The sequence below is a fragment of the Bombina bombina genome, chromosome 6 (genome assembly GCF_027579735.1).
Source record: "Bombina bombina isolate aBomBom1 chromosome 6, aBomBom1.pri, whole genome shotgun sequence".
Taxonomy (NCBI): Eukaryota; Metazoa; Chordata; class Amphibia; order Anura; family Bombinatoridae; genus Bombina; species Bombina bombina.
Window position 1 is genome coordinate 1,035,752,168 of NC_069504.1, and position 24,813 is coordinate 1,035,776,980.

A 24,813-nucleotide genomic window follows, 5' to 3' on the forward strand; every position below is an offset into this window, starting at 1 on the left:
GCGGCGACGTTGGGGGCGGCGGATTAGGGGTTAATAAATATAATATAGGGGTCGGCGGTGTTAGGGGCAGCAGATTAGGGGTACATAGGGATAATGTAGGTTGCGGCGGTGTACGGAGCGGCAGATTAGGGGTTAATAATAATATGCAGGGGTCAGCAATAGCGGGGGTGGCAGTTTAGGGGTTAATAAGTGTAAGATTAGGGGTGTTTAGACTCGGGGTACATGTTAGGGTGTTAGGTGCAGACTTAGGAAGTGTTTCCCCATAGGAAACAATGGGGCTGCGTTAGGAGCTGAACGCTGCTTTTTTGCAGGTGTTAGATTTTTTTCAAGCTCAAACGGCCCCATTGTTTCCTATGGGGGAATCGTGCACGAGTACGTTTTTGAAGCTGGCCGCGTCCGTAAGCACCGCTGGTATTTAGAGTTGCAGTGGCGGTAAATTATGCTCTACGCTCCCTTTTTGGAGCCTAAAGCAGCCCTTCTGTGAACTCTAAATACCAGCGGTATTTAAAAGGTTGCGGGGGGGAAAAAACATGCGTAGCTAACGCACCCCTTTGGCCGCAGAACTCTAAATCTAGCGGTTAGAGTATTCCATCACTGGGTAAACTATGCTGGCCTAAAAGTATCATGGGTTATCAAGAAAACTTGCTGGAGTGCTGGTTTGCCTTTTTAACCAGAAACTGGAAGTTTATATTGGGCAAGTTGACATTAACATAGCAACAAAGGGGTTAATATAGCATATACAGGGTTTATGAGGTTTAAAAGGATACAGAACCCAGATTCTCTCTTTCATGATTCATATAGAGCATGCAATTTTAAGCAAATTTCTAATTTACTCCTATTATCAATTTAGGAGCCGGCCCATCTTTGGTTCAGAACCTAGGTAGCAGCACATGCTAATAAGCACCAATGAATGCAAAGTGGGTGGAGATTGAGGTTACATTGAAAATAAAGAGCCATATCTCAAAAATCAAAATGGAAAAATGTTCACTTTGGTGGCATAAATTAATGGTATATTGGAGTGCAAAGTGGGCGGAGATTGAGGTTACATGGATTAAAATATAAAGTATGATATCTCAAAGCAGCACATACCAATAGCATATTTGTATTCATGATTTAATTACATTTGGGAGCAACGTGGAAGTTTATTGAGGTAAGATGGGCTAAACTAAAATGTGTAATATCTCCGAAACCAAATCAGCCTAATTATTCATTTTTTCAGCACAAACGAATGGTATATTTTATTTATGATTTAATTATGTGGGGTACAAAGTGGGCAGAGATTGAGGTCATATGGCCTAAAATATAATGTGTAATACCTCTGAAACCAAATCGGCACAATTATTTTTGCAGCACAAATGTAACAAAATCAAATGGGTAGATTTTTATCTATGATTTAATCACACAGGGTACAAATTGGATAGATTGAGGTCACATGAAATATAACGTGCAATATCTTTGAACATGTTGCATAACTTCACAGACCGCAAGCACGTGTGTCACTGCCTGTGTTGTTAAAGGGACAGTCTAGTCAAAATTAAACTTTCATGATTCAGATATGGCATTTTGAAAAGCTAAACCTAGGTAGGGTCAAACTGATTATTAAACCATTTAAAACCGCCTCTTAGCTCAGAACATTTTGAAAGTTTTTGACAGTACTAGTTCATGTGTGTTATATAGATAACATCGTGCTCACTACCGTGTAGTTATTTAGGAGTTTGCACTGATTGGCTAAACTGTATGTCTGTCAAAAGCACTGAGATAAGGGGGCAGTCTGCAGAGGCTTAGATACAAGGTAATTACAGAGGTGAATATATATTAATATTACTGTGTTGGTTATGCAAAACTGGGGAATGGGTAATAAAGGGATTATCTATCTTTTTAAACAATAAAACATCTAGTGTAGACTGTCTCTTTAAGAGTAAAACGTGACCACACTTACCAACCACTAATATTTATATCCATTAACCCTTCCAGACATATAATAGTTATTTTTTTACGTTGTATATGCTGAACCGAAAATAGTCCGTGCACGTTAAAAAAAATAAAACAAAGTATTGCAATGCAAATCACTGTCTTTATTAAACAGGTTAACTACGGTTTACGTAGAGCGCCTTACTGCTTAGTTATAAGGATTTAGGCATGCGTTCTTCACACCCGGGCCTGTTGGCTAGTGCTAGTGCTACAGCCCCTCCCAGCACGCGTGCGCACTACACACTTAATTCTACTGCGCAGCGCACGCAGGTTTGATTCTTCAGTTCTTCACAATGTGGGTGGAGTTTGAGCTTTCACCCTGATGCACATGCGCAATTTTGACCCAGTTTGTTATTGTGGGCGGGGTTTTGGTCGTGTTGTCTGTAATACACGGTCCGGCTCGGTTTCGAGGGCCGGAAATCCGTGAGTTAAGGCCTGGGGAATTTTTATGTCGAAGAGATTAGTACTTGGATAAACCGAATCTGCAAGGGATAAAGCGTATCTCGAGGACCGTATGGAGAGAGGGGCGGAGGCCCCGACATGGAGTTGAGGAGGCATTGAGGGGCTTACACTTCAGCGCAGGTAGCAACTGCAAAGGGATGCATGCGAGAGGAAGGCCCGGGCTTTATAGAAGAGGCAGGGTGACATTTCTATGATCGCCCAGTCCGTGATATGTTGCATAGACAGTTGCGAGGAAGAGGGGCAGAGACAGCTGTCAGCCGTGTATACCACGGGGAACGTGTTGCATGGAGGAGGTGATAATATATTGTATGGCAGGGAAGACAGTTAATGGAAAGTGAAACCACTATTGGCTAATACCTGTCTGGCTGTGCGATATGGGAGCTGAGAGCTATGTCTGGTTGTGTGTGGTATGAAAACGGACAGTGCTGTCTGCTCTTAAAGGGACGTTAAACACTTTGAGAATTTATTATAAAATAATAAATCATATAACCCTCTAAAATATTTTTGTCCCCTTTTACTGTAATTCCATTCTGAAATTGTGAGCTTTTCTGTTCCTCTTAGAAATGGAAGTGCAGAACACAGTTATATTTCACAACCATTGGCTGCACTCTCTAGTGACCTAATTATAACTGTCCCTAATTGACCACTGTAGAGACGATAACCTAAGTAACAATATGGCAACTCCAATTGTTTTATAGACACTAAAACTTTACACTTAGTGTGTTAATATTTTAACTGCTAATGAAACTTTAAAAAATGCATCTACATGTTATTCTCAGACTAATCTGTTCTTTGAGTGCGTCATTCTATCTAGTATTTACTTAGTGTTTAATGTCCCTTTAATACAATTCCTGTAGTAAGGTATGGGGCTACTTAAGGGACATGCCTGGTTGTATTTTTATTTTTGATAAACTTTCTGTGAGACCTTTCTTTGTAAGGTGCAGATGCTGTATGAACTCAAATGGAAAATTCACTAGGGATGGACCAGTAAGAAATAGTTGTGGATGAGTAAGGATCTAACTAGTACATTTTCTTACCTCCTAATGGTAATTATTAGTGAGCTTTTTCCAACCATTTTTATGAGTACTTTATGGAAGGTGAGATTGACGTGTATCATGTGGAAGGTGCAAGTACAATTTTTCCACTGAGAAGACCTCTCTAGTTATGACTTCATTAGTTGACTTATCTATAACAAATCAGAAGAATGCAATTTTCTGTTTTAAAGGGACAGTATACTGTAAAATTGTTTTTCCCTTAATCTGTTTCCTAAAATGTATGAGATTTGCTTTTTAAGGCTTATTTGTTTATATAAATTAGCTGATTTTGTGTTTTGAAGCCACAACCTAATAATATGGGTTGAGCTTGTTGGTTATCACATTGTGTACATATACCTGCTTCTTTATCTTATATCTGTCCGTAAACCAATCACCAATACTTGGAGAGAACAATGGAGAATTAGCATTTTATTACATTATCTCTTCTATACCCCACTGGGAGTGTAATTTCTTCTGCTGGCTGTGTTTACACAGCTTGCCCTGGAGGCCAAAAACTTTCAGAATAAGTGGGGATACCACAGGCTTAATAAACTATTTCAAATGCCAATATAAGGGTAATAAAATACTTGTAAACAATTTAATACACTCCAGCAGGTACAGTGGATCATTGGGAACAAATTAAAGGGACACTGTACCCAAAAATTTTCTTTTGTGATTCAGATTCAACATGCAATTTTAAGCAACTTTCTAATTTATTCCTATTATCAAATTTTCTTCATTCTCTTGGTATCTTTATTTGAAATGCAAGAATGTAAGTTTAGATGCCGGCCCATTTTTGGTGAACAACCTAGGTTGTCCTTGCTGATTGGTGGATAAATTCATCCACCAATAAAAAGTGCTGTCCAGAGTACTGAAACCAAAAAAAAGCTTAGATGCCTTCTTTTTCAAATAATGATAGCAAGAGAACGAAGAAAAATTGATAATGAGTAAATTAGAAAGTTGCTTAAAATTGCATGCTCTTTCTGAATTACAAAACAAAAAAATTTGGTTTCAGTGTCCCTTTAAAGGGTAGAACATATTTGAGTATACTGTCCCTTTAAGTAAGTGTGAGGTATAGATGATTTTATTATTATTCAGTTATTTGGAGAGCGCCAACAGATTCCATAGAGATATAAACAGATATGATATGCAAGGTAACATGTAGAGGGCCCTGTCAAGATTTCTTTGGTAAATAAGCAGGTAATCTACAAATAGCTGAGCTTGCATGCTAAGGGGTTCATAAGGATAAAAAAGGAGGGGAGGACTGAGGTTAGTTAAGATTTGCATATATTTTATGCATCCCTGAACAGTAGAGTCTTTGAAGAGAGCTTTAAACGTTCAAAACTAGGGGACAGTCTTGAGGAGCGAGGAAGAGTTCCACAAAATAGGGTCCAGTCTGCAGAAGTCCTCTAGAGAGGCATTTGAGGAGGTCATGAGTAGAGTGAAGGAGACGGGAGGGATAATATCTGGAGACAAGGTCTGAGATCTAGGGGGGAGCGGTGCCGTTGAGGGCCTTAAATATCAGTGATAGATCCCATGTCTAAAAGTGGTAATGAACAGATTTGGCTGCTCCACTTTTTACTTCCTTTACTGAGCCTCTTATTTTTAGTTCTTTCCATTTTAGGCTACACTGGATTGAACCCCTCTCTTCTACCTTGTGGATTGATGATATTTAGGTGGGGGAAGTATACATTTAGGAGTTTAAAGTTTGGTAATGCCAGAAAGAACTGAAGCTAGCAAAAGGGGTTCTTACAAGATGATTAGTAGACATCTTCAGTGTGTTCTCCACAACTATAGGGTTCCCTACTGGAGAGAAGTTACTGCATGTGTGTGCACATACACAGGGGCACTTCTCATCACATAGGCCATATGAATGCTCAGTTTATATGGCTTTTACCATAATGGCTGCAGGTCTGATTCCTAGTTTTCCGATAGACACTAGGGAGTGGATGCAATTCAGCTTGTTAACTTCAACCTAAAAACAAGAAGTCCTGTTGTTTTGCTATATTTGTATGTTAATGCATTCAGAATTCTTCAACTTCAATCCTCCATCACCAGATTGAATCCCAGACTTCAGATTAGAAGGTTAATTCAAGTCTCTTCTTAGAAGGTAGTAAAATTATTAGTGGCTGCTGCAGAAGTAATGTGTCCTCTTTAATCAACTTTCTTGGGATGAAAATATTTGTACTCCCAATATTTAGCAAAACAATTGGAGAAAGTTTTGCATAGATTTTGCAGTAGCTTAATTCAAGTTTTGCCTAAATCTTGAGCAGTTTGATATACGGAAAATTCTAAACCTGAAGATTAAAATTTCGATGTTGATGTAACTATTTTAACTTATTTTTAATTTCATTAAAAGTGTTCAAGAGACACTCTATCTAGAAATCAAGGCACCTACATAATCAAAATTGTATATAAGTAAGCCCACTATTATAGAGGAAAGAAGCATAACCCATTTAAAGGTACGTTCTAGTTTATAAATACAATGCTCTTAGGTTAAATGTATTTTCAGTGTTAATGGGACAATAAAGTAAAAATTAAACTTCAGATAGAACATGTAACTTTGAACAAGTTTCTAATTTACTTTTATCATCAAATTTACTTTTTTCTTTTGGCCTTCTTTGTTGAAGGCTAAACCTAGGTAGGCTCATATGCTGATTTCTAAGCCATCGAAGGCCACCTCTTATCTCAGTGCATTTTATTAGCTTTTCACAGCTAGACAGTGCTAGTTAATGTGCTCAATCCCATTGAGTTATGCAGGAGTCATCACTAACTGTCTGAAAGCAAGTTTGTTAAAAGCACTGTGATAAGCGGGCAGTCTGTAGATGCTTAGATACAAGGTACTCACAGAGGTTAAAAGTGTATGAATATAACAGTATTGGTTATGCAAACTGGAAAATGGGTTATAAGGGATTTTTTTTTATCTTTTTAAACAGTAAAACATTTCAAGGAGACTGTCCCTTTAAACTCCTGGAATGCCTCCTTTGTGAACCAGATAATGACTAATGATTAGAGCATAAAGATGTATGCTTGCTTCTCATTTGCTTTACTAAAATTTTCACTTTTGCACGCATTCAATGCATAAAAAATACGTTTTGTTTTAAAAATTTAAATGATACAATGTCCTTCTTTTAAAACTGCTTTATTTGCATCATGGTTCTATGTTTCTGTCAAACTTAGTTTTCACTTAAAGGGCCAGTAAATCTAGCAAATAATGTTATATAAATTCTGCACATAGTGCAGAATTGTATAACATTAGCTTAGCGCCTGGTTTCCAAAGCAAATTTTTAGATATTTAGCAAATAAAACAGAACGCCGCTCCCGGCTCTACTGAGCGGGTCTGTTTTCTTTTGCTAAGCGCATCTGTCCAATCGCAGACGGCCCGATCGTGCTATTAAACTCAAAGTAGCACACTGATGCTACCAGACCAGAGCGGGAGTGAGCTATATTGATTTTAATAGCACGATCGGGCGCGCTGTGACTAGACAGCGGGCCCGCAATGTGCTTAGCAGAAGAAAACAGACCCGATCAGTAGAGCCAAGAGCGGTGTTCTGTCTTTGCTAAATATCTATCTAACAATTTGCTTTAGAAACCTGGCACTAAGCTAATGTTATATAATTCTGCACTATGTACAGAATTTATATAACATTTGCTAGGTTTACTGGCCTTTTAACACTAATGAAAGTTGGATAACCGTGTTTAAAGTAATTTCTGACATGTTACATGAGGGTGGTACTGTTCCATTTCTTTCTGCAATCCTTCTGAAGTAGACCTATGAATGAACTTCTAAATCTAAATGCCAAAAACACAATAGCTAGAAGCCATGCCCAAAAAATAGGTTACTCCATTCATATTTCATTGTGTCAGCAGTACTTTATTGGAAGGAGAAAAAGATATTTCCTTAAAAGGACACTGAAACCAATTTTTTTCTTTTATGATTCAGATAGAGCATGCAACTTTCTAATTTACTCCTATTAATTTTTCTTTCTTTTGCTATCTTTATTTGAAAAGCAAGAATGTAAGTTTAGAAGCTGGCCCATTTTTGGTTCACAACCTGGGTTGTGCTTGCTAATTGGAGGCTAAATGAACCCACCAATAAACAAGTGCTGTCCAGGCTCTGAACCAAAAATTGGCGGGCTCTTTAGCTTAGATGCCTTCTTTTTTCAAATAAAGATAGCAAGAGAACAAAGGTATTGATGATAGGAGTAAATTAGAAAGTTGCTTAAAATTGAATGCTCTGTCTGAATCATGAAAGAAAAAGTTTAGGTTTAGTGTCCCTTTTTAATAATAAGAATTTAGTTTTATTTAACTAAAACAAAAAGATATTTACTTTTTTAATGCTTGCCCCTCCTTCCTCACACTTAGGTACCTGTGCAGGACTATTCCACTTAAACAATTTTCTGTTCAGTGAGCTTCTTAAAGCTTAGTATGGGTTGATTCTGTGTACATAGATTTGCAGTTTCATGATTAAGAAAGAACATGCAGTTTTTATTAATTTTCAAATTAATTTTCACTTATCAAATTTGCTTTGTTTTTTTGTTATCCATTGTTGAAAAGCATATATAGGTAGGCTCAGAAGCAATGCACTACTGTGAGCTATTTGATTGTCACTGTCTCACCCAATATTTTCAGCTAGCCCCCAGAAGAGCATTGTTCTCCTTCAACAAAGGATACCAAGAGAAATAAAACACATTTGATAATAGAAGTAAATCTGAAAGTTATATTCTCTCTCTGAAACGTATAAGTTTAGTTTTCTTTCATGGTTATGACCCTTTAAAGATCCATTTCTCAACTCTGTATGTTAACTTTATTGCATTTTTGCTGTGAACGGGCAAGTTATTTCTGCAGATACAAATTCAAAATTTTGAGAACTAGAATGCCAATAACGTTATAATATCTTTACGTTAGAAAAATTGCACAAAATAATCTGTCAGAAACTTCTGGGAGAGCATGACATTGTGTGTGTATTAATTAAATTAATTTACCAAAAAGGATAAACATTAAAGCCATGAAAACACAGCATCTTGCTATATAATTTAAAAAGCAATCTATATTTCAGGATGAATAACAGTTTAGATTATAATGTATTTTAAAAAGAAACCATCTTTAGATAGAATTTTTTTTTTCCCCCTCAAAAAGCATTTATTAAACCCTTAAAGGGACACTGAACCCAATTTTTTTTCTTTCGTAACTCAGACAGAGCATGGAATTTTAAGTAACTTTCTAATTTACTCCTATTAATTTTTCTTCGTTCTTTTGCCATCTTTATTTGAAAAAGAAAGTCCAGAACCTTGGACAGCACTTGTTTATTGGTGGATGAATGTATCCACCAATCAGCAAGAACAACCCAGGTTGTTCACCAGAATGGGCCGGCATCTAAACTTACATTCTTGCTTTTCAAATAAAAATACCAAAAGATTGAAAACATTTTGCTAATAGTAGTAAATTAGAAAGTTGTTTAAAATTGCATGCTCTATCTGAATCAAAAAGAAAAAAAAAATGGGTTCAGTGTCCCTTTTAATGACCAAGGACGTGCAGGGTACATCCTAAAAAAACGGGTACTGCACGTCCTCAGTGTTTTCAAGCACGATCGCTTCCAGTCGCTTTCAGGTTATTGCAGTGATGCCTCGATATTGAGGCATCATGCAATAACTTTTTTTAAGCATCCGATGCAGAGAGAGCCACTTTGTAACCCTCTCTGCATCAGCCAGCGATGGTGCCGATCGTTGGTGGGTGGGAGCCATAGCTGGTGGACTTCCGATCGCTGATGGACTTCGGTTGTGTGGTCCGGGAGTGTGTGTGTGATGTGGCGGAAGCGGGTGAGACCGCTACACTATGGAACATAGTGAAATAAGATTTGGGAGGGGGAGGGTATTGAGGGGTCCAGCTACACTACGGGGAAAAAACGGTTTCATTTTTTTTTTTTTTTTTTTAAGTGGCCCAATTTTACTTGGTACTGCCAGTACCCAAAATGGCGGCAAATAGGTAGATGAGGGAGGGTTAGAGAGCTGTTTGGGGGGGGGGGGGGGTCAGAAAGGTTGGGGGCTAAGGGGGATCCAACACTGCAGAATAAGTTTTAATAGAGAGAGACTCTTATTTTAGTGCTAGCAGACTTTCCGCCAATACATAAGATGGCGGTGACAATTGTGGGGGAGGGAAGAGACCTGTTTGCGGGGGTCAGGGAGGGATCAGGGGGTGGGATGTGTCAGGTGGGAGGCTGATCTCTACACTAAAGCTAAAATTAACTCCTTCACTGATGGGCATAATTAAAGTGTAGTGCGCAGCATCATTTAGCGGCCTTCTAATTACCAAAAAGTAATGCCAAAGTCATAAATGTCTGCTATTTCTGAACAAATGGGATCCCAGAGAAGCATTTACAACCATTTTGTGCCATAATTGCATAAGCTGTTTGTAAATCATTTCAGTGAGAAACCTAAAGTTAGTGAAAAAGTGAACGATTTGTTTAAATTTGATCGCATTTGGCAGTGAAATGGTGGCATGAAATATACCAAAATGGGCCTAGATCAATACTTTGGGTTGTCTACTAAAAAAATATGTCTTGTCAAGGGATGTTCAGGGATTCCTGACAGATATCAGTGTTAGAATGTAACTCGCTAATTTTGAAAAAAAAAAAAATGGTTTGGAAATAGCAAAGTGCCACTTGTACTTATAGCCCTGTAACTTGCAAAGAACATGTAAACATTGGATATTTCTAAACTCAGGACAAAATTTATAAACTATTTAGCATGGGTGTTTTTTGGTGGTTGTAGATGTGTAACAGATTTTGGGGGTCAAAATTAGAAAAAGCCCCCCCCCCCCCATCATATTTTATAAAAAAGTTTTATTGTAAATTATGATATTAAAATAATGGTATCTTTAGAAAGTCCATTAATTGCGCGAAAAACGGTATATGTCTGGGTACAGTAAATGAGTAAGAGGAAAATTTCAGCTAAACACAAACACTGCAGACATGTAAAAATAGCCTTGGTCCTTAACCGTAAGAAATTGGGGGGGGGGGGGGGAATGGTCTGGTCACTAAGGGGTTAAAAAAACCTCATATTTAAAAAAAAATAAATAAAAAAAATCTGATTTAAATAAAAAAATCATAACAAAAATAAATAAAAATCATCATTGATTTTTATCCACCCTGATCTCAGTTGAGTGTTGGGGGGTGGAAGTCAGATTGCAGGCGGTCAAGCAAGGAGTTGGAGGAGAAGTTGGTTAGGTGACTGTAAACTAGTTGTTCCAGGAGATGTAAAGTTAGTGGAAGCAGTGATATGGGACGGTAGTTTGCAGGAGAATTAGGGTCGAAAGGTGTGGTGTGTTTTTTTTTTGTTGTTGTTTTTTTTAGTATGGGAGTCATCTTTGCATGATTGAAAGAAGTCGGGTATAAACCCGGTAGAAAGGGATAGGTTGAAGATGTTAGGGTGGAGACTGAGAAGGTATTAGATGTGAAGGGATAGGGTCAGGCAGGTAGTGAGGCACGAGGAAGACAGTAAGGAACCCACTTCATTCTCAGTTGCTGGGGGTAAGATGTGTAGAGTGGCAGAGGAGGCGACTGGGGGAGGAGATGGGAATATTTAATAGTGCAGGCTTGTGTAGAGTTGTTGCTAAGATAGTATGCGTTTTGTTTAGAGAGTAGTCTGCCAGGTCTTGAGCATTAAAGACAGACAATGGTGTTGGTGCAGGTGGGTAGAGGAGAGAGTACACATGAGAAGTAGGTTTGCTTGTCTAAGTGAAGGGCAGATGTGTATGAAAGAAGAATGAACGTGTAGTTGATGAAATCAGGTTGAGAGCGAGATTTCCTCAAGCACGCTAAGCAGTGCTTGAGTATTTTTGCAAATAGCGCGTTTGCTGAGAGTGCCAGTGTTGTAACGGACGACGTGAGGTTTTGCGTAGTTGGTGAGGCGCAGAAGTGTCAAGTGCAGAGGAGAGAGTAGTATTGTGGATTGTAGCAAAGTCAGGGCAGGTTATCGTGTGAGGGGAGGAGAAGTTGAATTAGCTTGGAAAATTGGAGAGGAATAAAAGCGAGCAGATTTCTACAGGTGTGGGGGCGAGATGAAAAAGTTGGTTTAGCTAGCGACGCTGAAATTTGCGCTGGTTTGGTATCCTATATACGGCGTAACCTAGAAGTTACGCTCGTATATTTCTGCCGTCGCACGTAGTTTTTTGGGCCATAGGCAGGTATACCAAACCAGCGCAGTTTGGTATCCAATATACAGCGTAAGGACTTACGTGGAGAAATCTTACTCCATTTTCACCTCGCCACAAATTGCAGCCGTAGTAAGCCTTACGCTGTGTATTGGAGCCCCGTAACTCCCTAAACTAGCTGCAAAATAAACCTAACACCTAATGCATGCGCAATGTCTATCTACCTGTCAACCGCGATCACCCGCCGCAATCCCTAATAAAGTTATTAACCCCTAAACTGCCGCACACGGACCCCGCCGCCACCTACAATAAAAGTATAACACCCTAATGTGATCCCCCTACACCGTCGCAAGCTACATTACATACCCCCTAATGTGAGTCCCTTACACCGCCGCCATCTATCTTACCTACCCCCTAAACTGAGCCCCCTACCCCGCCGCCATCTACCTTACCTACCCCCTAAACTGAGCCCCCTACCTTGCCGCCATCTATCTTACCTACCCCCTAAAGTGAGCACCTACCCCGCCGCCAGCTACCTTACCTTCCCACTAAAGTGAGCCCCTACCCCGCCGCCATCTACCTTACCTACCCCCTAAACTGAGCCCCTTACACCGCCGCCATCTATTTTAAAAATATTAACCCCTAATTTAATCCCCCTACACCGCCGCCAGCTTATATATATATATATATATATATATATATATATATAATAACCCTATCTAACGCTAACACCCCTAACTAAATTCTTATTAAAATAGATCTAATTAATATTATTAATTAAAATATTCCTATTTAAATCTAAATACTTACCTATAAAATAAACCCTAAGATAGCTACAATGTAATTAATAATTACATTGCAGCTATTTTAGGGTTTATATTTATTTTACAGGTAACTTTGTATTTATTTAAACTAGGTACAATAGCTATTAAATAGTTAATAACTATTTAATAGCTACCTAGTTAACATAATTACCAATTTACCTGTAAAATAAATCCTTACCTAAGTTAGAAATACACCTACACTATCAATAAATTAAATAAACTACAAATATCTAAACTAAATTACAAAAAAACCCCACTAAATTACAAAAAATAAAACATTTTTACAAGATTTTTAAGCTAATTACATCTATTCTAAGCCCCCTAATAAAATAATAAAGCCCCCCAAAATAAAAAAATTTCCCTGCTCTATTCTAAATTAAAAAAGTTCAAAGCTCTTTTACTTTGCCAGCCCTTAAAAGGGCCTTTTGCGGGGCATGCCCCAAAGAATTCTGCTCTTTTGCCTGTAAAAGAAAAACACAATACCACCCCCCAACATTACAACCCACCACCCACATACCCCTATTCTAAACCCACCCAAACCCCCCTTAAAAAAACCTAACACTACCCCCCTGAAGATCTCCCTACCTTGTCTTCACCCAGCCGTGCCGAACTCTTCATCCGATCCGGGCGATGTCCAATGAAGCGGCAGTGAAGTCTTCTTCCATCCGGGCGATGTCTTCAATCAAGCGGCAGTGAAGTCTTCTTCCATCCGGGCGATGTCTTCAATCAAGCGGCAGTGAAGTCTTCTTTCTTCGCTCCTCCGCCGCGGAGCATCCATCCGGCACGAAGACTTCCCGACGAATGAGGTACCTTTTTAAATGACGTCATCCAAGATGGCGTCCGTCGAATTCCGATTGGCTGATAGAATTCTATCAGCCAATCGGAATTAAGGTAGAAAAATATGATTGGCTGATTGAATCAGCCAATCGTATTGAACTTGAATCTGATAGGCTGATTCCATCAGCCAATCAGATTTTTCTACCTTAATTCCGATTGGCTGATAGAATCCTATCAGCCAATTGGAATTCGACGGACGCCATCTTGGATGACGTCATTTAAAGGTACCTCATTCGTCGGGAAGTCGTTGTGCCGGATGGATGCTCCGCGGCGGAGGAGCGAAGAAAGAAGATTGAAGATGCCGCTTTGCTTGAAGACATCGCCGGATGGAAGAAGACTTAACTGCCGCTTGATTGAAGACTTCGCCCGGATGGAAGAAGACTTCACTGCCGCTTCATTGGACATCGCCCGGATCGGATGAAGAGTTCGGCACGGCTGGGTGAAGACAAGGTAGGGAGATCTTCAGGGGGGTAGTGTTAGGTTTTTTTAAGGGGGTTTTGGGTGGGTTTAGAATAGGGGTATGTGGGTGGTGGGTTGTAATGTTGGGGGGTGGTATTGTGTTTTTCTTTTACAGGCAAAAGAGCAGAATTCTTTGGGGCATGCCCCGCAAAAGGCCCTTTTAAGGGCTGGTAAGGTAAAAGAACTTTGAACTTTTTAAATTTAGAATAGGGCAGGGAAATTTTTTTATTTTGGTGGGCTTTATTATTTTATTAGGGGGCTTAGAATAGGTGTAATTAGCTTAAAAATCTTGTAATTTTTTTTTATTTTTTGTAATTTAGTTTAGATTATTTTATTGTATTTTAGTTTAGATATTTGTAGTTTATTTAATTTATTTATAGTGTAGGTGTATTTGTAACTTAGGTTAGGATTTATTTTACAGGTAAATTGGTAATTATTTTAACTAGGTAGCTATGAAATAGTTATCAACTATTTAATAGCTATTGTACCTAGTTAAAATAAATACCAAGTTACCTGTAAAATAAATATAAACCCTAAAATAGCTGCAATGTAATTATTAATTACATTGTAGCTATCTTAGGGTTTGTTTTATAGGTAAGTATTTAGATTTAAATAGGAATATTTTAATTAATAATATTAATTAGATCTATTTTAATAAGAATTTAGTTAGGGGTGTTAACGTTAGATAGGGTTATTATACTAAATAAAAAAATAAATAAAAAAAAATATATATATATATACAGGGAGTGCAGAATTATTAGGCAAATGAGTATTTTGACCACATCATCCTCTTTATGCATGTTGTCTTACTCCAAGCTGTATAGGCTCGAAAGCCTACTACCAATTAAGCATATTAGGTGATGTGCATCTCTGTAATGAGAAGGGGTGTGGTCTAATGACATCAACACCCTATATCAGGTGTGCATAATTATTAGGCAACTTCCTTTCCTTTGGCAAAATGGGTCAAAAGAAGGACTTGACAGGCTCAGAAAAGTAAAAAATAGTGAGATCTTGCAGAGGGATGCAGCACTCTTAAAATTGCAAAGCTTCTGAAGCGTGATCATCGAACAATCATTCAAAATAGTCAACAGGGTCGCAAGAAGCGTGTGGAAAAACCAAGGCGCAAAATAACTGCCCATGAACTGAGAAAAGTCAAGCGTGCAGCTGCCAAGATGCCACTTGCCACCAGTTTGGCCATATTTCAGAGCTGCAACATCACTGGAGTGCCCAAAAGCACAAGGTGTGCAATACTCAGAGACATGGCCAAGGTAAGAGGCTGAAAGTCGACCACCACTGAACAAGACACACAAGCTGAAACGTCAAGACTGGGCCAAGAAATATCTCAAGACTGATTTTTCTAAGGTTTTATGGACTGATGAAATGAGAGTGAGTCTTGATGGGCCAGATGGATGGGCCCGTGGCTGGATTGGTAAAGGGCAGAGAGCTCCAGTCCGACTCAGACGCCAGCAAGGTGGAGGTGGAGTACTGGTTTGGGCTGGTATCATCAAAGATGAGCTTGTGGGGCCTTTTCGGGTTGAGGATGGAGTCAAGCTCAACTCCCAGTCCTACTGCCAGTTTCTGGAAGACACCTTCTTCAAGCAGTGGTACAGGAAGAAGTCTGCATCCTTCAAGAAAAACATGATTTTCATGCAGGACAATGCTCCATCACACGCGTCCAAGTACTCCACAGCGTGGTTGGCAAGAAAGGGTATAAAAGAAGTAAACAGTACACCTCTCTGAACAGTGTCTGGGAGGCTGTGGTTGCTGCTGCACGCAATGTTGATGGTGAACAGATGAAAACACTGACAGAATCCATGGATGGCAGGCTTTTGAGTGTCCTTGCAAAGAAAGGTGGCTATATTGGTCACTGATTTGTTTTTGTTTTGTTTTTGAATGTCAGAAATGTATATTTGTGAATGTTGAGATGTTATATTGGTTTCACTGGTAAAAATAAATAATTGAAATGGGTATATATTTGTTTCACTGGTAAAAATAAATAATTGAAATGGGTATATATTTGTTTTTTGTTAAGTTGCCTAATAATTATGCACAGTAATAGTCACCTGCACACACAGATATCCCCCTAAAATAGCTAAAACTAAAAACAAACTAAAAACTACTTCCAAAACTATTCAGCTTTGATATTAATTATTTTTTTGGGTTCATTGAGAACATGGTTGTTGTTCAATAATAAAATTAATCCTCAAAAATACAACTTGCCTAATAATTCTGCACTCCCTGCTTTAGTGGGTAGGTAAGGTAGCTGGCGGCGGGGTAGGTGCTCACTTTAGGGGGTAGGTAAGATAGATGGCGGCAGGGTAGGGGGGCTCAGTTTAGGGGGTAGGTAAGGTAGATGGCGGTGGGGTAGGTGCTCACTTTAGGGGGTAGGTAAGATAGATGGCGGCGGGGTAGGGGGCTCAGTTTAGGGGGTAGGTAAGATAGATGGCGGCGGGGTAGGGGCTCACATTAGGAGCTTATAGATTTAATATAGCTGGCGGCGGGGTCCAGGAGCGGCGGTTTAGGGGTTAATACATATTTCTCCAACATAGGTGTGTCCGGTCCACGGCGTCATCCTTACTTGTGGGATATTCTCTTCCCCAACAGGAAATGGCAAAGAGCCCAGCAAAGCTGGTCACATGATCCCTCCTAGGCTCCGCCTACCCCAGTCATTCTCTTTGCCGTTGCACAGGCAACATCTCCACGGAGATGGCTAAGAGTTTTTTGGTGTTTAAATGTAGTTTTATTCTTCAATCAAGAGTTTGTTATTTTAAAATAGTGCTGGTATGTACTATTTACTCTGAAACAGAAAAGAGATGAAGATTTCTGTTTGTAAGAGGAAAATGATTTTAGCAACCGTTACTAAAATCGATGGCTGTTTCCACACAGGACTGTTGAGATGAATTAACTTCAGTTGGGGGAAACAGTGGGCAGACTTTTGCTGCTTGAGGTATGACACATTTCTAACAAGACTTGGTAATGCTGGAAGCTGTCATTTTCCCTATGGGAACCGGTAAGCCATTTTCTTAGTTTAGTATAAGAATATAGGGCTTTAAAGACTGGTAGACATTTTTCTGGGCTAAAACGATTACTTTATAAGTATATTTAGTGGATTATAACTATAAATAGTTCTTTTAATCTTGGGGATGTATTAAAAAAACGTCAGGCACTGTATTGGACACCTTTTTCACTGGGGGCCTTTTCTAGTCATAGGCAGAGCCTCATTTTCGCGCCTCTAATGCGCAGTTGTTTTTGGAAAGCAAGGCATGCAGATGCATGTGTGAGGAGCTAAGAACCACTGAAAAAGCTTATTGAAGGCGTCATTTGGTATCGTATTCCCCTCTGGGCTTGGTTGGGTCTCAGCAAAGCAGATACCAGGGACTGTATAGGGGTTAAATGTAAAAACGGCTCCGGTTCCGTTATTTTAAGAGTTAAAGCTTTCAAATTTGGTGTGCAATACTTTTAAGGCTTTAAGACACTGTGGTGAAATTTTGGTGAATTTTGAACAATTCCTTCATACTTTTTCACATATTCAGTAATAAAGTGTGTTCAGTTTAAAATTTAAAGTGACAGTAACGGTTTTATTTTAAAACGTTTTTTGTGCTTTATCAAGTTTATGCCTGTTAACATGTCTGAACCATCAGATAGACGATGTTCTGTATGTTTGGAAGCCAAGGTTCCTCCCCATTTAAATATATGTGATGAATGTGACATAGTGTCCAAACAAAGTAGGGACAATGATGCCACTGATAATGATGTTGCCCAAAATGAGTCCTCAAGCGAGGGGAGTAAGCATGGTACTGCATCATCCCCTTCTGTGTCTACACCAGTCTTGCCCACACAAGAGGCCCCTAGTACATCTAGTGCGCCAATCCTTCTTACTATGCAACAATTAACGGCTGTAATGGATAATTCTATTAAAAACATTTTGTCCAAAATGCCCACTTATCAGAGAAAGCGCGATTGCTCTGTTTTAGATACTGAAGAGCATGAGGACGCTGATGATAATGGTTCTGACATACCCTCACACCAATCTGAAGGGGCCAGGAGGGAGGTTTTGTCTGAGGGAGAAATTTCAGATTCAGGAAAAATTTCTCAACAAGCTGAACCTGATGTTATTACTTTTAAATTTAAATTAGAACATCTCCGCGCTCTGCTTAAGGAGGTGTTATCTACTCTGGATGATTGTGACAATTTGGTCATTCCAGAGAAGTTATGTAAGATGGACAAGTTCCTAGAGGTCCCGGTGCCCCCCGATGCTTTTCCTATACCCAAGCGGGTGGCGGACATTGTAAATAAGGAATGGGAAAGGCCCGGCATACCTTTTTGTTCCTCCCCCTATATTTAAAAAATTATTTCCTATGGTCGACCCCAGAAAGGACTTATGGCAGACAGTCCCCAAGGTCGAGGGGGCGGTTTCTACTTTAAACAAACGCACTACTATCCCTATAGAAGATAGTTGTGCTTTCAAAGATCCTATGGATAAAAAATTAGAGGGTTTGCTTAAAAAGATGTTTGTTCAGCAAGGTTACCTTCTACAACCAATTTCATGCATTGTTCCTGTCACTACAGCAGCGTGTTTCTGGTTCGAAGAACTAGAAAAGTCGCTCATTAAAGACTCTTTGTATGAGGAGGTTATGGACAGAGTTCAAGCACTTAAATTGGCTAACTCTTTTATCTTAGACGCCACTTTGCAATTAGCTAGATTAGCGGCGAAAAATTCAGGTTTTGCTATTGTGGCGCGCAGAGCGCTTTGGCTAAAGTCTTGGTCAGCGGATGTGTCCTCCAAGAACTAATTGCTTAACATCCCTTTCAAAGGTAAAACGCTGTTTGGCCCTGACTTGAAAGAGATTATTTCAGACATCACTGGGGGAAAGGGCCACGCCCTTCCTCAGGATAGGTCTTTTAAGGCTAAAAATAAGCCAAATTTTCGTCCCTTTCGCAGAAACGGACCAGCCTCAAATTCTACACCCTCTAAGCAAGAGGGTAATAGTTCTCAAACCAAACCAGCCTGGAGACCGATGCAAGGCTGGAACAAGGGTAAGCAGGCCAAGAAACCTGCTACTAAAACAGCATGAAGTGTTGGCCCCCGATCCGGGACCGGATCTGGTGGGGGGCAGACTCTCTCTCTTTGCTCAGGCTTGGGCAAGAGATGTTCAGGATCCTTGGGCGCTAGAAATAGTTTCTCAAGGTTATCTCCTGGAATTCAAGGAACTACCCCCAAGGGGGAGGTTCCACAGGTCTCAATTGTCTTCAAACCAAATAAAAAGACAGGCATTCTTACATTGTGTAGAAGACCTGTTAAGAATGGGAGTGATTCATCCTGTTCCATTAGGAGAACAAGGGATGGGGTTTTACTCCAATCTGTTCATAGTTCCCAAAAAAGAAGGAACATTCAGACCAATTTTAGATCTCAAGATTCTAAACAAATTTCTCAGGGTTCCATCGTTCAAGATGGAAACCATTCGAACAATTCTTCCTACCATCCAGGAAGGTCAATTCATGACCACGGTGGATTTAAAGGATGCGTATCTACATATTCCTATCCACAAGGAACATCATCGGTTCCTAAGGTTCGCCTTTCTGGACAAGCATTACCAGTTTGTGGCACTTCCATTCGGATTAGCCACTGCTCCAAGGATTTTCACAAAGGTACTAGGGTCCCTTCTAGCGGTGCTAAGACCAAGGGGCATTGCAGTAGTACCTTACTTGGACGACATACTGATTCAAGCGTCGTCTCTGTCAAAAGCAAAGGCTCATACGGACATTGTCCTAGCCTTTCTCAGATCTCACGGGTGGAAAGTGAACATAGAAAAAAGTTCTCTGTCCCCGTCAACAAGAGTTCCCTTCTTGGGAACAATAATAGACTCCTTAGAAATGAAGATTTTTCTGACAGAGGCCAGAAAATCAAAACTTCTAAGCTCTTGTCAAGTACTTCATTCTGTTCTTCTTCCTTCCATAGCGCAGTGCATGGAAGTAATAGGTTTGATGGTTGCGGCAATGGACATAGTTCCTTTTGCACGAATTCATCTAAGACCATTACAACTGTGCATGCTCAGACAGTGGAATGGGGATTATACAGACTTGTCTCCGACGATCCAAGTAGATCAAAGAACCAGAGATTCACTCCGTTGGTGGCTGAACCTGGACAACCTGTCCCAGGGAATGAGCTTCCGCAGACCAGAGTGGGTCATTGTCACGACCGACGCCAGTCTGGTGGGCTGGGGCGCGGTCTGGGAACCCCTGAAAGCTCAGGGTCTATGGTCTCGGGAAGAATCTCTTCTCCCGATAAACATTCTGGAACTGCGAGCGATATTCAATGCTCTCAAAGCTTGGCCTCAACTAGCAAAGGCCAAATTCATAAGGTTTCAATCAGACAACATGACGACTGTTGCATATATCAACCATCAGGGGGGAACAAGGAGTTCCCTGGCGATGGAGGAAGTGACCAAAATAATTCAATGGGCGGAGAATCACTCCTGCCACTTGTCTGCAATCCACATCCCAGGAGTGGAAAATTGGGAAGCGGATTTTCTGAGTCGTCAGACTTTCCGGGGGAGTGGGAACTCCATCCGGAAATCTTTGCCCAAATAACTCAATTATGGGGCATTCCAGACATGAACCTGATGGCGTCTCGTCAGAACTTCAAGGTTCCTTGCTACGGGTCCAGATCCAGGGATCCCAGGGCGACTCTAGTAGATGCACTGATAGCGCCTTGGACCTTCAACCTAGCTTATGTATTCCCACCGTTCCCTCTCATTCCCAGGCTGGTAGCCAGGATCAATCAGGAGAGGGCTTCGGTGATCTTGATAGCTCCTGCGTGGCCACGCAGAACTTGGTATGCAGACCTGGTGAATATGTCATCGGCTCCACCATGGAAGCTACCTTTGAGACAGGACCTTCTTGTTCAAGGTCCATTCGAACATCCGAATCTGGCTTCACTCCAACTGACTGCTTGGAGATTGAACGCTTGATTTTATCAAAGCGTGGGTTTTCAGATTCTGTCATTGATACTCTTGTTCAGGCTAGAAAGCCTGTAACTAGGAAAATTTACCATAAAATATGGAAAAAATATATTTGTTGGTGTGAATCTAAAGGATTCCCATGGAACAAGATAAAAATTCCTAAGATTCTATCCTTTCTACAGGAGGGTTTGGAGAAAGGATTATCTGCAAGTTCTTTGAAGGGACAGATTTCTGCTTTATCTGTTTTACTTCACAAAAAACTGGCGGCTGTGCCAGATGTTCAAGCTTTTGTTCAGGCTCTGGTTAGAATCAAGCCTGTTTACAAACCTTTGACTCCTCCTTGGAGTCTCAATTTAGTTCTTTCAGTTCTTCAAGGGGTTCCGTTTGAACCCTTACATTCCGTAGATATTAAGTTACTATCTTGGAAAGTTTTGTTTTTAGTTGCAATTTCTTCTGCTAGAAGAGTTTCAGAGTTATCTGCTCTGCAGTGTTCTCCTCCTTATCTGGTGTTCCATGCAGATAAGGTGGTTTTGCGTACTAAACCTGGTTTTCTTCCGAAAGTTGTTTCTAACAAAAACATTAACCAGGAGATAGTTGTGCCTTCTTTGTGTCCGAATCCAGTTTCAAAGAAGGAACGTTTGTTACACAATTTGGATGTAGTTCGTGCTCTAAAATTCTATTTAGAGGCTACAAAGGATTTCAGACAAACATCTTCTTTGTTTGTTGTTTATTCTGGTAAAAGGAGAGGTCAAAAAGCAACTTCTACCTCTCTCTCTTTTTGGCTTAAAAGCATCATCCGATTGGCTTATGAGACTGCCTGACAGCAGCCTCCTGAAAGAATCACAGCTTACTCCACTAGGGCTGTGGCTTCCACATGGGCCTTCAAGAACGAGGCTTCTGTTGATCAGATATGTAAGGCAGCGACTTGGTCTTCACTGCACACTTTTTTACCAAATTTTACAAATTTGATACTTTTGCTTCTTCTGAGGCTATTTTTGGGAGAAAGGTTTTGCAAGCCGTGGTGCCTTCCATCTAGGTGACCTGATTTGCTCCCTCCCATCATCCGTGTCCTAAAGCTTTGGTATTGGTTCCCACAAGTAAGGATGACGCCGTGGACCGGACACACCTATGTTGGAGAAAACAGAATTTATGCTTACCTGATAAATTACTTTCTCCAACGGTGTGTCCGGTCCACGGCCCGCCCTGGTTTTTTTAATCAGGTCTGATGAATTATTTTCTCTAACTACAGTCACCACGGTATCATAAGATTTCTCCTATGCATATTCCTCCTTTACGTCGGTCGAATGACTGGGGTAGGCGGAGCCTAGGAGGGATCATGTGACCAGCTTTGCTGGGCTCTTTGCCATTTCCTGTTGGGGAAGAGAATATCCCACAAGTAAGGATGACGCCGTGGACCGGACACACCGTTGGAGAAAGTAATTTATCAGGTAAGCATAAATTCTGTTTTTATTGTTAGGATAGTGAGGGGGGATAGCGGATAGAGGGTTAGACGTGTCGGGCTATGTTTGGGAGGCGTGTTAGACAGTACGGGAGATTTAATAACTTTAGTCAGGTTTTGTAGGCGCCAGCAGTTTCTAAATTGCCATAAGTCACTGGCGACTCCAGAAATTTATACTTACGCAGATTTCTGGACACCGCAAACTACGGTCTTTATCGGATCGCGCCCCATATGTTTATTATAAAGGAAAGGTTAATTTGAAATTTTAAGCTTAAAAATGCAATGTTATAGCCTTACTGTCCAGACAAAGACAATCAATGGTAAACCATTGTATAGACTAAATATTGTCTAAAGCTTTGGCTAGTATGTCAAGGCATATACACTCACCAGCCACTTTGTTAGGTACACCTGTTCAATTTCTTGGTAACACAAATTGCTAATCAGCCAATCACATGGCAGCAACTCGATGCATTTAGGCATCTAGATGTGGTGAAGACGACTTGCTAAAGTTCCAACAGAACATCAGAATGGGGAAGAAAGGTGATTTAAGTGACTTTGAATGTGGCATGGTTGTTGGTGCCAGATGGGTTTGTCTGAGTATTTAAAAAAAAACTGATGATCTGGGATTTTCACACACAACCAACTCTAGGGTTTACAGAGAATGGTCTGAAAAAGAGAAAATATCCAGTTGAAGTAAAATAACTCAAATAATCACTCGTTACAACCAAGGTATGCAGAATACCATCTCTTAATGCACAACACGTCGACCCTTGAAGCAGATGGGCTACAGCAGCAGAAGACTACACCAGGTGCCACTCCTGCCCGCTAAGAACAGGAAACGGAGGCTACAATTCACACAGGCTCACCAAAATTGTACTATAGAAGATTGTAAAAACGTTGCCTGGTCTGATGAGTCTTGATTTCAGCTGCCACATTCAGATGGTAAGGTCAGAATTCGGCGTAAACATGAAAGCAGGGATCCATCCTGCCTTGTATTAACGGTTCAGGCTGGTGGTGTAATGGTGTGGGGGATATTTTCTTGGTAGACTTTGGGCCCCCTTAGTATCAATTGAGCATTGTTTGTTTAAATGTGACTGCCTCCCTGACCCTGAGTATTGTTGCTAGCCATGTCCATCCCTTTATGACTACTTCCAGCAGGATGATGCTCTGTCACAAAGCTCAAATCATCTCAAACTGGTTTCTTGAACATGACGCGTTCACTGTACTCCAATGGCCTCCACAGTCACCAGATCTCAATCCTATAGAGCACCTTTGGGATGTGGTGGAAAAGGAGATTTGCATCATGGATGTGCAGCCCACAAATCTGCAGCAAATGCATGATGCTATCCTGTCAATATGGACCAAAATCTCTGAGGAATGTTTCCAACACCTTTGTTGAATCTATGCCACAAAGAATTAAGGCAGTTCTAAAGGCTAAAGAGGATCCAACCCAGTACTAGCAAGGTGGCTGGTGAGTGTAATATAAATGGAATACCATTTCTTTTGCAAGATGTACCGAGTCCACGGTTTCATCCTTACTTGTGGGATATTGTCCTTCCTAACAGGAAGTAGCAAAGAGAGCACCACAGCAGAGCTGTCTATATAGCTCCCCCCTTAACTCCACCCCCCAGTCATTCTCTTTGCTGGCTCTAAGCAGGAAGGGTAAAGAGAAGAGGTGTTAAACTGTTAGTTTTATTTTATCTTCAATCAAGAGTTTATTTTTAAATGGTACCGGTGTTGTACTATTTACTCTCAGGCAGGACATAGATGAAGATTTCTGCCTGGGGGATGATGATCTTAGCATTTGTAACTAAGGTCCACTGCTGTTCCCACAGAAGCTGAGGAGTACAGGAAAACTTCAGTGTGAGGAACGGTTTCTTGCTATACAGCAATGAGGTATGTTCAGTCATTTTTTCTGCGGAGACTTCTTAGGGGAAGGTAAGCAGTAATCCTACTTATATAAGGGGCATTACTAGTTTACATACAGGGCTAATCTTATGGGTTCTGGACAGAATTAAGGCTCTTAAGCTAGCTAATTCTTTTATTACAGACGCCGCTTTTCATCTCGCTAAGTTATCGGCAAAGAATTCAGGTTTTGCCATTTTAGAGAGTTATGGCTTAAGTCCTGGTCGGCTGATGTGTCATCAAAATCTAAGCTTTTGACCATCCCTTTCAAAGGTAAGACCCTATTCGGGCCTGCACTGAAAGATCATTCCAAACATCACTGGGGGGGAAGGGTCATGCCCTTCCCCAAGATAAGTTAAATAAGACAAGGACCAAACAAAATAATTTTGGTTCCTTTCGAAACTTCAAGGGTGGTTCCTCTTCCCCTGCTGCAAAGCAAGAGGGGAACTTTGCTCAATCCAAGCCAACCTGGAGACCTAACCAGGCTTGGAACAAGGGTAAACAGGCCAAAAAGCCTGCTGCTGCCACTAAGACAGCATGAAGGGGTAGCCCCCGATCCGGGACCGGATTTAGTAGGGGGCAGACTCTCTCTCTTTGCTCAGGCCTGGGCAAGAGACGTTCAGGACTCCTGGGCCGTAAAAATTGTAACCCAGGGGTATCTTTTAGATTTCAAAGATTCTCCTCCAAGGGGGAGATTCCATCTTTCTCAATTGTCTGTAAACCAGACAAAAAGAGAGGCGTTCTTACGC

The 24,813-nt window shown here is 40.5% G+C and overlaps 1 protein-coding gene across 2 annotated transcripts in view; it reads left to right on the top strand.

Annotated features, from left to right (window-relative positions):
• The first annotated feature begins 2,330 nt into the window (after positions 1-2,330).
• RNF145 (ring finger protein 145) overlaps positions 2,331-24,813 on the top strand; it is a 356,711-nt gene continuing 334,228 nt past the window's right edge. Inside the window, exon 1 of one of the 2 annotated variants that reach the window (XM_053718778.1) lies at positions 2,331-2,553. The gene's annotated coding sequence lies outside the window, so the exon portion shown is untranslated. Of the gene's footprint in view, positions 2,554-2,593; positions 2,727-24,813 lie in introns of those variants that run through there. The other variant, XM_053718779.1, reaches the window with a different exon arrangement.